This window comes from Pristiophorus japonicus, chromosome 17 (genome assembly GCF_044704955.1).
Source record: "Pristiophorus japonicus isolate sPriJap1 chromosome 17, sPriJap1.hap1, whole genome shotgun sequence".
Lineage (NCBI taxonomy): Eukaryota > Metazoa > Chordata > Chondrichthyes > Pristiophoridae > Pristiophorus > Pristiophorus japonicus.
In genome coordinates, this window is record NC_091993.1 from 20,886,420 (window position 1) to 20,901,821 (window position 15,402).

The 15,402-nt window shown below is 46.8% G+C and overlaps 1 pseudogene; it reads right to left on the reverse strand.

Moving 5' to 3' along the window:
* Positions 1-12,648: 12,648 nt before the first annotated feature.
* Positions 12,649-14,295, reverse strand: LOC139228138 (UDP-glucuronosyltransferase 2C1 pseudogene; annotated as a pseudogene).
* Between the last annotated feature and the right edge of the window lie 1,107 nt (positions 14,296-15,402).

Here is a 15,402-nt window from a genome sequence, read left to right on the forward strand (position 1 = left end):
TAGGATGGCTATCCAGGCTATGGAGTGGGTACATTATGGTTTAATAGGATGCAATGCTTGAAAAGTATTAGTTATGAGGAGAGATGAGAGAAACTACGACACTTTTTTTACGAGAGCAAATAAACTGGAGAAGTTTTCATGAGGTAAATATGCAAAAACAGTTTCTTCTGGCCAGTGATTTGGTAACTAGAAGGCTAGAATTGATATCATAAAATGAAGGGAGGGATTAGGAGAAAGGTTCCCGCTCACCTGTGATTTTAACATTGGTGGATGAGGGTCCCAACGGACTCCGGTGAAAATCATTCGTGATCACAAATGAAGTGCAACGATATTCGTGGGACCTGGATGGAATTTTAACCCGCACCTTCGCTGAGCGCCTACCGCCACCAAAATTGCAGGTCACCCCATTTAAAAATAAACTTTCCTTAGTGGGGTCCATAGCAGCAGCAAGGATCCTCCGTGAACCTGAAAGCAAGTCTGGGCACCACAACAGAAGATTGAGTCTCAGCTGCCCTGGTTTAATTTCAATTTCCACAAGTGCTTTTTTTTTGAACGGCAGTTCGTACAGAATGTGAGCACACTGCTGCCTATCTGGCTTCAGGCTAGCTATACAACGCATCCGACATATTAATTTTAACATACTTTATGAAACTCTGTCATGAAATGGTAATCTTTCACTTACTGATGGAGCACAAATCGAACGCTGTAGAAAGTCTTGCATGCGAGGTAGCTGAGATTTCAACTAAAGTAGAGGACAATGAATTTCTGATTGTGTAATTTTAATCCTCATGTAATCAACTATTCACAATTCACAATTATCTTTCTGTTCATTGGGTAACGTACACGTTCAGATGGAGTGTGCCCTCTGAGTCACCATTGCCTTTAGAATTAATCCCTTCATGCTGAATTATTCCATTTTTGTGGGACGTACCAGTGCATGTGTTTGTTTCTCTCATGTATCTATCTGCTTGTCTCCCTGTTAAATATCCGCCTGCTTTCGCTTTTTCTTATTTGTTTTGCACTCCCTCTGCCCCTCTTTGAATGTTTCAAAAGCATTTAAAATAAGAAAATTAGTAGAGTCTGGGCAGCCTTGAAACCGTCGGCAAAAGTGATGCCGCGAAGAAGTAGTGAAAGTTGCGGTTAGTGAGAATATGCGCAGTCGGGTTAGCGTTAAAGTTAGAGTTTGGGTGCGGGTTAGTGTACGTATTACTCTAAAATCTTACGCTCATTTTAATGCAAGAGTTAAGTTCGGGGCAGGATTAATATTAAACTATCATCCGTTTTTGGGTCAGGGTTTCATCGGCCTCCATGTTGGGATTAAGATTTCGGTTTAAGATCATTATTAGGATGGTTTCGGGTGCCCTGAGTGCTCGTATTCAGTGTTCAACCCAGCAGAAAGGGGGCTAGGCCAAAATAGATCCCGGTGTGGGATTTCCCTCCCTGCCACATTATGACATTCGTGATCATGTTTGGGGCAGATGAAGGTTCTACACCAAATAGGCTCCGACGAAAACCCATGCCCACTAGGATGTTTGGGATCACCATGGCTTAGATTGCACCAAATCCAATATTTCATCTCTTGTTTTTAGGGGAAAAAACTAATGTCGACAAAAGTACAATTTTAGCAGAGGATGAGTTCTGCTGGTGCAAATTTTATTTCCTGGGAGGCGTCTGGAGACAGTTTTGAGTTGTGACACTTTTGAAATGCATTTTCCAGTAGTTTGAAAAAGTATTGTGATTCATCATTTGAAGACAATAATTTATTCAGAAATGTTTCCATACAAACTTAGTCATTCAATGTCCCAATTCGTTTGATTTATGCACCATTGGAAGGCAATGCTGACGACACCAAGTTAACTAAGAACTCACACTAAGAGTGGAAGCAAGTCTTCCTCAATTCCGAGGAACTGCCTATGATGATGATGAGAATAGTACAGCACAGAAGGAGGCCACTCGGCCCATTGAGTCTGCACCGGCACTTTTGAAGAGTGGGCTTGTTCTCCTTGTAGCAGAGAAGGCTCCGAGGAGATTTGACAAGAGGTTTTTAAAGTCATGAAGGGTTTAGATGGAGTAAATAAAGAGGAACTCTTTCCAATGGCTGATGGGTCGATAACCAGAGGGCACAGATTTAAGGTGATTGGCAAAAGAACCAGAGGAGACATGAGGAAAAACCTTTTTACGCAACGAGTGGTTAGGATTTGGAATGCACTGCCTATTAGGGTGATGGAAGTAGATTCAGTAGTCACCTTCAAAAGGGAATTAGATAAATACTTTAAAAATTGCGGGGATATTGGGGAAGAAGATCCGTTTATTGAGTAATGAGCCAAAGGTGGGCAGTGGAAATGTTACAAGGACACCCTCAAAGCCTCCCTGATGCAGTCCAATACAAGAGCCATAGACTCTGTCACAGGTGGGACAGATAGTTGTTGAGGGAAGGGATGGGTGGGACTGGTTTGCAGCACTCTTTCCGCTGTCTGCGCTTGATTTCAGCATGCTCTCGGCGTTGAGACTCGAGATGCTCAGCGCCCTCCCGGATGCACTTCCTCCACTTAGGGCGGTCTTTGGCCAGGGATTCCCAGGTGTCAGTGGGGATGTTGCACTTTGTCAGGGAGACTTTGAGGTAGTCCTTGTAATGTTTCCGCTGCCCACCTTTGGCTCGTTTGCCGTGAAGGAGCTCCGAGTAGAGCACTTGCTTTGGGAGTCTCATGTCTGGCATATGGCTATGTGGCCTGCCCAGCGGAGCTGATCGAGTGTGGTCAGTGCTTCAATGCTGGAGATGTTAGCCTGAATGAGGACGCTGATGTTGGTGTGCCTATCCTCCCAGGGGATTTGTTGGATCTTGTGGAGACATTGTTGGTGATACTTCTCCAGCAACTTGAGGTGTCTATTGTAATGGTCCATGTCTCTGAGCCATACAGGAGGGCAGGTATTACTACAGCCCTGTAGACCATGAGCTTGGTGGCAGTTTTGAGGGCCTGGTCTTCAAACACTTTTTTTTCTCAGGTGGCCGAAGACTGCACTGGCGCACTGGAGGTCAACACTGTGGCAGATAAAGTTCAGTGTGTGGAAATGTGAGGCCGCGAGTGCAAGAGTTCGGGCAGCGTCGGCAAGAGGCGACCGTCCGGGGTCGGCGAGAGGCCTATAAAGGCCGAGAGTGCAGAGTGCGGGCAGCGTCGGCGAGGGGCGACAGTCCGGGGTCGGCGAGAGGCCTATAAAGGCCGAGAGTGCAGAGTGCGGGCAGCGTCGGTGAGGGGCGACAGTCCGGGGTCGGCGAGAGGCCTATAAAGGCCGAGAGTGCAGAGTGCGGGCAGCGTCGGTGAGGGGCGACAGTCCGGGGACGGCGAGAGGCCTATAAAGGCCGAGAGTGCAGAGTGCGGGCAGCGTCGGTGAGGGGCGACAGTCCGGGGTCGGCGAGAGGCGGAGCTTGTGCAGCTACAGGGAGAAGGCAAAAAAGAAGTAGAAAGAAATAGAAAAGTGATGTCACAGCCAAGGGGGTAAGTGATTGGCTGGTGATTGGTAAGTAGTTTTTCTTTTTTCACTTCTATATCAGTGAGTAACTTTTTGCACCGTTGTTGCCAATTTAAATTAATCTAAGGGTTAAGTCATGGCAGGAAAACTCCGACACGTGTTATGCTCCTCCTGCACTATGTGGGAAATCAGGGACGCCTCCGGTGTCCCTGACGACTACGTGTGCGGGAAGTGTATCTGCCTCCAGCTCCTGACGGACCGCGTTGCGGAATTGGAGCTGAAGGTGGAGTCACTCTGGAGCATCCCGATGCTGAGAATGACGTGAATAGCACATTTAGTGAGTTGGGCTTACTGCAGGTAAAGGGTCCACAGCCAGATAAGGAATGGAAGACCAACAGGAAGAGCAGTGCAAGGAAGGCAGTGCAGGGATCCCCTGCGGTCATGCCCCTGCAAAACAGATACACCACTTTGAGTACTGTTGAGGGGGATGACTCATCAGGGGGGAGCAGCAGCAGCCAAGTTCATGGCACCGTGGCTAGCTCTGCTGCACAGGAGGGTAGGAAAAAGAGTGGGAGAGCGATAGTGATAGGGGATTCAATTGTAAGGGGAATAGATAGGCGTTTCTCCAGCCGCAATCGAGATTCCAGGATGGTATGTTGCCTCCCTGGTGCAAGGGTCAAAGATGGCTCAGAATGGGTGCAGGACATTCTGAAAAGGGAGGGTGAACAGCCAGTTGTCGTGGTGCACATTGGTACCAACGATATAGGTAAAAAATGGGATGAGGTCCTACGAGACGAATTTAAGGAGCTAGGAGCTAAATTTAAAAAGTAGGACCTCAAAAGTAGTAATCTCGGGATTGCTAACAGTGCCATGTGCTAGTCAGAGTAGTAATCGCAAGATAGCTCAGATGAATACGTGGCTTGAGCAGTGGGGAGGGATTCAATTCCTGGGGCATTGGAACCGGTTCTGGGGGAGTTGGGACCAGTACAAACCGGACGATCTGCACCTAGGCAGGACTGGAACCAATGTCGTAGGAGGAGTGTTTGCTAGTGCGGTTGGGGAGGAGTTAAACTAATGTGGCAGGAGGATGGGAACCAATGCAGGGAGATAGAGGGAAACAAAATAGAGACAGAAGCAAAAGACAGAAAGGAGATGAGTAAAAGTGGAGGGCAGAGAAACCCAAGGCAAAAAACAAAAAGGGCCACTTTGCAGCAAAATTCTAAAGGGTCTAAGTGTGTTAAAAAGGCAAGCCTGAAGGCTGTGTGCCTCAGTGCGAGGAGTATTCGGAATAAGGTGGATGAATTAACTGTGCAGATAGCAGTTAACGGATACGATGTGGTTGGCATCACGGAAACATCCAGGGTGACCAAGGCTGGGAACTCAACATCCAAGGGTACTCAACATTTTGGAAGGATAGACAGAAAGGAAAAGGAGGCAGGGTGGAATTGCATTAATTTCCTCTTTAACCAGCAATTGTAAGGAAAGAAATTAGCTTGGATGATGTGGAATCGGTATGGGTGGAGCTACGGAATACCAAGGGGCAGAAAACGCTCGTGGGAGTTGTGCACAGACCTCGAAACAGTAGTAGTGATGTTGGGGAGGGCATCAAACAGGAAATTAGGGGTGCATGCAACAAAGGTGCAGCAGTTATCATGGGTGACTTTAATATACATATAGATTGGGCTAACCAAACTGGAAATAATACGGTGGAGGAGGATTTCCTGGAGTGCATAAGGGATGGTTTTCTAGACCAATGTCGAGGAACCAACTAGGGGGGAGGCCATCTTAGACTGGGTGTTGTGTAATGAGAAAGGATTAATTAGCAATCTCGTTGTGCGAGGCCCCTTGGGGAAGAGTGACCATAATATGGTGGAATTCTGCATTAGGATGGAGAATGAAACAGTTAATTCAGAGACCATGGTCCAGAACTTAAAGAAGGGTAACTTTGAAGGTATAAGGTGTGAATTGGCTCTGATAGATTGGCGAATGATACTTAAGGGGTTGACAGTGGATGGGCAATGGCAGACATTTAGAGACCGCATGGATGAACTACAACAATTGTACATTCCTGTCTGGCGTAAAAATAAAAAAGGGAAGGTGGCTCAACCGTGGCTATCAAGAGAAATCAGGGATAGTGTTAAAGCCAAGGAAGTGGCATACAAATTGGCCAGAAATAGCAGCGAACCCGGGGACTGGGAGAAATTTAGAACTCAGCAGAGGAGGACAAAGGGTTTGATTAGGGCAGGGAAAATAGGGTACGAGAAGAAGCTTGCAGGGAACATTAAGACGGATTGCAAAAGTTTCTATAGATATGTAAAGAGAAAAAGGTTAGTAAAGACAAACGTAGGTCCCCTGCAGTCAGAATCAGGGGAAGTCATAATGGGGAACAAAAATGGCAGACCAAATGAACAAGTACTTTGGTTCGGTATTCACTAAGGAGGACACAAATAACCTTCCGGATGTAAAAGGGGTCAGAGGGTCGAGTAAGCAGGAGGAACTGAGGGAAATCTTTATTAGTCGGGAAATTGTGTTGGGGAAATTGATGGGATTGAAGGCCGATAAATCCCCAGGGCCTGATGATCTGCATCCCAAAGTACTTAAGGAGGTGGCCTTGGAAATAGCGGATGCTTTGACAGTCATTTTCCAACATTCCATAGACTCTGGATCAATTCCTATGGAGTGGAGGGTAGCCAATGTAACCCCACTTTTTAAAAAAGGAGGGAGAGAAAACAGGGAATTATCGACCGGTCAGCTTGACATCGGTAGTGGGTAAAATGATGGAATCAATTATTAAGGATGTCATAGCCGCGCATTTGGAAAGCGGTGACATGATAGGTCCAAGTCAGCATGGATTTGTGAAAGGGAAATCATGCTTGACAAATCTTCTGGAATGTTTTGAGGATGTTTCCAGTAGAGTGGACAAGGGAGAACCAGTTGATGTGGTGTATTTGGACTTTCAGAAGGCTTTCGACAAAGTCCCACACAAGAGATTAGTGTGCAAAGTTAAAGCACATGGGATTGGGGGTAGTGTGCTGACGTGAATTAAGAACTGGTTGGCAGACAGGAAGCAAAGAGTAGGAGTAAATGGGTACTTTTCAGAATGGCAGGCAATGACTAGTGGGGTACCGCAAGGTTTTGTGCTGGGTCCCCAGCTGTTTACATTATACATTAATGATTTAGACGAGGGGATTAAATGTAGTATCTCCAAGTTTGCGGATGACACTAAGTTGGGTGAGTGTGAGCTGCGAGGAGGATGCTATGAGGCTGCAGAGTGACTTGGATAGGTTAGGTGAGTGGGCAAATGCATGGCAGATGAAGTATAATGTGGATAAATGTGAGGTTATCCACTTTGGTGGTAAAAACAGAGAAACAGACTATTATCTGAATGGTGACAGATTAGGAAACGGGGAGGTGCAAAGAGACCTGGGTGTCATGGTACATCAGTCATTGAAGGTTGGCATGCAGGTACAGCAGGTGGTTAAGAAAGCAAATGGCATGTTGACCTTCATAGCGAGGGGATTTGAGTACAGGGGCAGGGAGGTGTTACTACAGTTGTACAGGGCCTTGGTGAGGCCACACCTAGAATATTGTGCACAGTTTTGGTCTCCTAACTTGAGGAAGGATGTTCTTGCTATTGAGGGAGCGCAGCGAAGGTTCACCAGACTGATTCCCGGGATGGCGAGACTGACATATCAAGAAAGACTGGATCAACTGAGCTTGTATTCACTGGAGTTCAGAAGAATGAGAGGGGATCTCATAGAAACATTTAAAATTCTGACGGGTTTAAACAGATTAGATGCAGGAAGAATGTTCCCAATGTTGGGGAAGTCCAGAACCAGCGGTCACAGTCTAAGGATAAGGGGTAAGCCATTTAGGACCGAGATGAGGAGAAACTTCTTCACCCAGAGAGTGGTGAACCTGTGGAATTCTCTACCACAGAAAGTTGTTGAGGCCAATTCACTAAATATATTCAAAAAGGAGTTAGATGAAGTCCTTACTACTCGGGGGATTAAGGGGTATGGCGAGAAAGCAGGAATGGGGTACTGAAGTTTCATGTTCAGCCATGAACTCATTGAATGGCGGTGCAGGCTAGAAGGCCAAATGGCCTACTCTTGCACCTATTTTCTATGTTTCTATGTTTCTATGTTTCAGGTGGTCTCTTACCAGTGTGCTCAATTCTTCAAACGACTTGCTTGCTGGTTTCTCGGGTGCCAGTAGATCCTTCATTAAAGCGTATGTTTTCGAGCCACAGCTGGTCAAGAGATGGGCTCTTCTCTTGTCTGCTTTGTCGTCTCCTAACCAATCTTTGGTTCCAAAGCTTTGCTGGAGCCTTTCTGTAAAATCCTCCCAATTGTCTCCAGCATTGTACTTATCATTTGATCCGTTGTTCGCCATTATGTGGATTCTGTAATCCCGTAACTCGTCGCCACTGTAAAGTCCTGTCCCCTCAGTACAGATTCACACGAGGCATGTCGTGAAGTCAAGGTCACACTGGACCAGCACCTTTATTTCACAGCTCTGGAATGCTGCACTTGCCTGAGACCCGTCCTTATATACCTGTCTCTTGCAAGTGCACCCCTGGTGGTAAGGTATGCTGGTGGTTACAGGTCATATCTTATTACAGTCATGTATAGCATGTTAGGATACAGTCATATGTAATAATGTAAGATACATGACAGGGGCCTGCCCAGCGGAGCTGATCAAGTGTGGTCAGTGCTTCAATGCTGGGGATGTTGACCTGATCGACGACGCTCTATGATACTCTATCCTTCAAATAGTTTCTGGAGTCACTCGCCCTCCACACCTGTCTCTGAACCTAGACATCAGTTTGTCGCTGCCCCACCCTATGTGCGTCAAATTTATCTCACCATGGAAACTCTGACTTTTTAACTTTGAACTCCCTTCTATTGTCTCCGCTCTATTTATTGTTTATTACCAAGTCACATCTATCCTCACCTTACTATGTAACCACACCTATGTAACTTGAGTCCATTCGCATGAATGTTTTGGTTGTTGTTCTGGACCCAAGCCCATAACTTCTGTTTCCCCTTTTTTTTCTTTCCTCTTTAACCCTCCTAGACTCAGCTCTCCTGTCATTGTGCTCCTTTCATTTCTCCCCTCAGCATAGAAGGAGGCCATTCAGCCTATCGAAGTGCCTGAACCATTGCATTGAGTTCACTGCCCTTGCCACTAGTCTTCCACACCATGTGGAGGGAGGTAGCGCAGCACGTCTTGGGCAGCACTGTGATCCCCAGAATCCACACACAGTGTAAGAAGAAATTTAACAACCTCACTCGGGTGGTCAGGGTAAGTGAATGCTACATACCACCATCTGAACCACAAAATTCACACACTGCCCAAAGCACCACACCCCCACCACTCACCCACCAACAATCTCTACCTACCTAGACTCACATCCACATCTCTCACCTTGCACACAATGACAGCTATAGAACTATGGCAGGCACATCACCCATACACACTGCTCCACACTCACTCACACACTTTCCTTTCTCTTGCAGGCGAAGGTGGCTCACAATGGGAGGGAGCGGGAGCACGCAGATGGGGGACAAGCTGACACCCAACCACTGTCTGCGCTGGAGAATCGATGCTGCAGATTATTGAGCGGCAGGTTGCGGGAGCCGTGGCCATCGGTGACATTGTTCCCCTTGGGCACAATAACAGTATGCTCATCCCGACTCCTTCTCACATCCTACTTCCCCCTCACCCCACAAACGTTTCTCATTTTACAGCTAATCATGCTGTATGCATGCATTTTTCCCTTCTGTATTCCTCCCCTAACCTTAACCCCATTCTTGTGCCTTTATGCTTTTAGATAATCACCGAAGCAGCTTGTCCCTGAGGGCACGGTAGAGAGCGAAGATGGAGTAGAGGAGGAAGAACACATGTCGCTACGTGCCTCACCCGCAGACACCAGCTCAGATACTGGCACAACGCATCCTTTAGAGGCTAGTATGCTCGCGAGATTTGCACAGGGTGAAGCACCGGGGATGAATGGGCTGCAGCAAGGCCAGGAGGAAGAGATAGTTCGGGGGCCAGCTCCCCGGAGGGCGAGTTTGTCAGTTCTACTGCACAGGACTGTGCGCACACCATGGAGCTCATCATTTCCAGTCTGCTAAGGATGGTAGACTCCCAGAAATACCGTGGCGACCCAGACCTGATGCCGCCTGTGATGGGCGATCTTGCAGTTTCCATTGCAGCACAAGCGGAAGCGACACAACGACTTAATGCTGTAATGCAGCCTATGCTTGGTGCCATCCAAACTTGGGCTGCTCTCATGCAGTCTCCGCTTGATGCCATGCACACTCTGACTGCTGCCATCGTGGCTGGGTCAACTACCGTCGACGAGGGGTTTTACGGTGTCGCGGCAGGTCAGCAATCTGTGTTTCAACAGATTGCTAGGGATACTGTGGTGTTGCCCCAGCGGAGTGTCAGTGGAGCAGGAACCTGCTGTCCACTCTCGGGATGACACCATTCCTGCTCCCACCACTGCCACTTCACCATTGCTCTTGTCGCTGGCTGTCATCCAGCCCACCCAGACTGCTGCCGCACATGCTGAGGTAGTGCAGTCTACAGCTGGGCCTTCCAGGTGCAGAGCTGGTCGAGGGCATCCTGCAAAGCAGTCTGAAGTCTCCCGCATGGACACTCAGCAGCCTTCCACCAGCCCTGCTGCAGTCACTGGGCCAACACTTGGTAGGAACATTAGAATAGGCAAAGGCACAGTGACAACAGGCACTAAGGATTGCATAAGGGTCTATAGTTAATATTTTAGATGTTAATATGTGCTCACTGATTTCTGATTTATTTTTCAGTTAGGATTCTTTTGTGTTGTGCCTCATTTCAGCTCTGCGCTGTGATATGGCCTGCGACAGGGATGGAATGATGGGGATGTGGTGAGCAACACGGAGCTTGGGTTTAATACATACGAACTGCAGTCTGATGAGATGGTCACACACCAACCTTCCCGAAGGCCGATTGAATGGCTGCCTCCTCCCTCACTCCTGTTCCTGCTCATCCTTGTCCTCTTCCTCTCCATCAACTTCCTCTTGAGGTGGTCCCACATCCCCGGTGGCAAGGGTTGTGCCCTCATGATGGCCAAGCTGTGCAGCATGCAACAGACCACCATGAAATGGGACTCCCACTCAGCCAAGTACTGGAGCGCTTCTCCTGCAGGCCAATGGTCTGCTCGATGATGGTCCTGGTGGCAGCATGGCTCTCATTATGAGTGCTGGGCAGGAGTGTTGGGCTTACGGAGAGGTGCCATGAGGCAGGTGTAGTGCAGTTAGCCCTTGTCTCCGACCAACCAGCCGCGAGCTTGACGTGGTGGCTGGAAGAGTGCTGGCACGCTGGTCTGGTGCAGGATGAAGGCATCGTGGCTGCTGCCAGGGTGGCGAGCATTGACCGGGAGGATTCGCTGAGCGTGGTCGCGCTCCAACTGCACATTAAGTCAGTGGTAGCCTCTGCGGTTACAGAAGATCTCAGGATTGTGATGCGATGCCCGTAATGCCTTTTAGGTGCAGTCAGTGGTGCCCTGCTTCATGGGGAATCACGCTATCTGGGCATTGTCACATGTACGCTCGTCCTGCTTCTCTCTGGTGATCGAGATGTAGTCCTTTCTACTGTAGAGAGAATCTCTGACCACGCGGATGGGGCGATGGACAGTGAACTGTGAGTAATTTCCTATGTCTCCTGTTGCAGACTGGAAAGAGCTGCTCGTGTAGAAATTGAGGGCCACAGTGACTTTGACTGTCGTGGTCGGCTGGAGGTCTGGTTGCATGAGGTGGCAGAGTTCTGTGACCACCTCCTTGATGAAGCGAAGCCTTCTAATACACTGCTTACTTAATTGAAAGAAAGAGAAGTGCTCTCAGAGTACCCTCAGAGATTAAAGCCTCCTGTTTCGAGCCCTGATGGCCGTCCTCTTCCCTCTGCGCACATGTTCCCATCTTTCTCAGGGCCTATGCTCCCTCTGCCGTAGATCGCAGAGGGCGAGGTCAACTGCCTGTACAGCACCCATTAATGTTACCAAGTGCAGTAGTTTGAATCTTTGAAGAATAAATGCACTTACTTTGTAGTTGTCACACCACTCCTGATACAAAAGAACCTTGAAATGACTTAATGAATCACGTTGGAGTTTGTGAAATGACAAGAAACCACCAAAACTGCACTAACCTGACAGTTGCGGGTCATTACTGATGATCCCTTTAAATAACATCCCTGCAGCCAGCTTCCTGGTGCTTCACGCCTGCTCTCCCTGTCGGTGTTTACTCCAGGCGCCAAGGTAGCTGGCGACAATCAATATAGCAGATCAGGCGGTCAGTGTGTGCCCAGACATCACTGTCCACCTGGCGACGTTCCTGCTGATTAAATGTTACCGGCAGTGCTGCGAGGTGCAAGGGAGGGATTTGGTGTGCGGCGCTTGATTCGCCTCGCCTCAGCAAAATTGCTCTAGCGTCCCGTTTACACCATCTACTGGTGCTAATGGCAAGCCCTAAGGGGGACGTATTGTTCCCCCTAAGAATATGCTGTTTTCTTGTTCAACAAACATGATCCTCCATTAAGCTTTGACCCTCCTGTGTCTAGTTAGCTCTGACGATTGATGGCAAAACATACGAACTGTAGAAGATCCTTCATGCTCACAGCACTGTCTTGGAAGGACCCATGGTTCTTATAATTAACTCTTTCTGTTTTCTCACATTTCAGCAGAATTGCTGATAACTCTGTTTTAAGAGACACCGTTGTTCTTTTTTATGGTGTTTTAGTTCATAATTGTTTGGCAGCACATGGAGCTCATACTAGTCGAAGTGAGGCCTGCTTTTTTGCGTCTGCCATACATTCAGGCATACCAAATGAAGAAAATGATTCTGCAAGCCCTGCAACTTCCCAAGAAATTTCACGTTTTTATTTTATGTTCTCAACCACACATGAATTAAAATGTTGTTTCCTATAAAATTTGATTTAGGTACAGCATTTCCCTCTCCGTATCTATACACAAAGACTACTATTGACTGACAGGCCATTCCTGTGGTACTTTCCAAACAGCCTTTGTTAACATTCATGATATCTAGAAAGCCGGCTGCATGCATTAGATACTGGATTAAAACTTACTATTGTTAAATTGAAAGAACTCAAAGCCCCGCTCCCAATTTGAAAGGATAAATCTTACTGAGTTTTTTGCTTTATCTGCCGAGTGATGTTACAGAGTTTCTTCAATATTAGAACCGTCAGCACTGTGACCATTAGTAACACAGACAACAGGAAGATCATCACATCTACACAATAGTAAGTGTACCAGGGGAGTCGGTAAGATTCTGAGCGCAAATGTGCTGCACCTTTGTGTCGTGCAACATACTCAATCCAGAAAATGGCTCTCTCCATTGGAGACTCTGGTTGGTCCCTGTGGAGAGCAGAGAGTTTCTGCATGTTTTCCCGATAAGATGTGTTGTTTATGACCTCGTTTAGTGCCTGCAATAGATCTGTTGTCTGCATGGTTACGACATCAATCACTTTTGCTGCACCTCGGATTTCAAGTCTGAGTAAATTGTCAAACTGGTCAAAAAGCAGAGGTATGCCAACTACTGGCACCCCATGATAGATGGCTTCATAAACTCCATTGGTGCCACCATGGGCAATGAAGGCTCGTGTCTTGGGGTGCCCTAGCAGGTCATTCTGAGGGATCCATTTTGCCAGTAGTGTATTATTTCCTATATTGGGAGGGATCTTTCCATCATATCTCCAAATAATTTTCTGGGGTACTTGAGCAAAGGCCTCTGCTATTTTTATTGTAATCTGTATTGGCAAAGAGCTGAGCAAGGTCCCCAATGACATCACAATAATCCCATGCTTCCCTGAGCTTTGGACAAACTCTTCAAACTCTGCTGCTAGAGGTTTGGGTGGTTTACACTGGAACCCTCCAACGTACACAATATTTGGCATGGTGGGTCTCGGGAATTCAAAGATAAAATCTACTCTCATCAACCACACATCTGCTCTGAGGAGAATTGTCTCGATGTCTGTGTCTGGGCCCAGATATCGATGGCAGAGTTCATTGTAAATGGGGTAAGTGAGAAATTCTGAAATGGATCGTTGAAAAAGATATTGGATGACATTTCCTGTTCTTTGGAGAAAATTCATTTTGTCTGTTAATTGTGAGCCAGTGACTGGGATATAGGAAAGTGGTGATGGGGCAGAGAGCAAATGAGCTTCTCCACCGGTGATCCATCGAACATTATACACCAAGGGGAGTTTTAAATAATAAGCAAGCATTGTACCTGTAGCAAAAACAGGATCTGTAAGTACTAAGTCAAAGTTCGCATCTTCGAGTTGATTTAACATACTTTTGTTTTCAAAAACCGCAATGTTAAGCTCTCTGCTCCAATGATGACAGTCGTGCATAAAAGATATTATTTCATATTGGAACTTAATAAAGCCCCATGGAGTCCAACCATTCTGTAAGGCTTGCAGTGTCTTTTGTAGTAAACGTTGCATAAAGTTTTCATTTGTAGATTCCGCAGACATTACTGGCAGTCCAACCACAATGGATCGATATAGATCAGGCTTATCTTTGATGTACCAAGATGTTGAGAAATAAAGCACATTGATGTCATGCCCATGCAGTTTCAGTTCTTCTATTAGAATTCTCATATTGATCCAGTGACTTCCATCGATAGGAACAACCAATATATTAGCCCCCTGGGTTATTGGACAAGACAGGGTGATGATGATGCTAAGACCAGATACGATCTGTAATCTGCTTTTCCATCCAGGCCACTTCATATTGAGAGGAAATTATATCCAGATCCTGTTGGAGAATTGAATGGAAATATTGGTAATACAAGATAAATTGGCAAACAATCTTCTGTTGTAGCTTTAAGGGGCACTACTATAACCAAATCAGACCTGTGGGCTTAATGGCTTCTCTTATGAAATACAATTTTGGATGCCACAGAAGGAGATTGTGTTGGATTTGCAGCTGATGATCAGGGAATAGCAAGTTCCAACACAGGATCAGGGAAGAACAAGTTCCAAAGTGTGACCAGCGAGCCGCAGGTTCCAACACACCTCTGGGGAACAGCATGTTCAAGTAATGCCAATCCCACCGTCTCATAAATCAAGGGACAAAATCTTTAAAATCATGACATTTGGTCTAGAAATCATGATTGCTATTTTTTTTCCCAACCGGACCTCTCGCTGACCTTTCCGCCCAGACAGGAAGTGACTTCCGTGATGTTTCATCCCAGACAGGAAGTGGATTCGGTTGTCACAAACTGATTACTGACATAAGAACATAAGAAATAGGAGCAGGAGTAGGTGGCCCCACTGTACCGTCAATCGCAGGCCAGCCTTGCTCTTTCTGGAACATAACTTCCTCTAGCCCCACAATACTCCGAGATCTCCGTGCAGGCCTCTTACACATTCACGATTTTAATTGCTCCACCATTGGCTGCTTAGGCCCTAACACCCTAAGTTGTAGACTTCCCTCCCTAAGCCTCTCCGCCTCTCTCACTCCATTAAGACGCTCCTTAAAACCTACTTCTTTGATCGATTGACCGAGCTGTTCGAATGATGCATTATTTCACTCTGAAATCGTGTCTCTCGGGATGGATTTGCGAGAGTTGGCAATACTGAAGCTCCAACACATGTCGAGGGAGCAGCAAGTTACAACGCACAACCAGGGAGGAGCAAGTTCTACCTATTTAAAAAAGGAGACAGACAAAAAGCAGGAAACTATAGACAGTTAGCCTGACATATGTGCTTGGGAAAATATTGAAGTCCATTATTAAAGAAACAGTAGCAGGACATTTGGAAAAGCATAATTCAATCAGGCAGAGCCACCATGGATTTAAGAAGAGGATGTCATGTTTGACAAATTTGCTGGGATTCTTTGAGGGTGTAACAAACAGGATGGATAAAGGG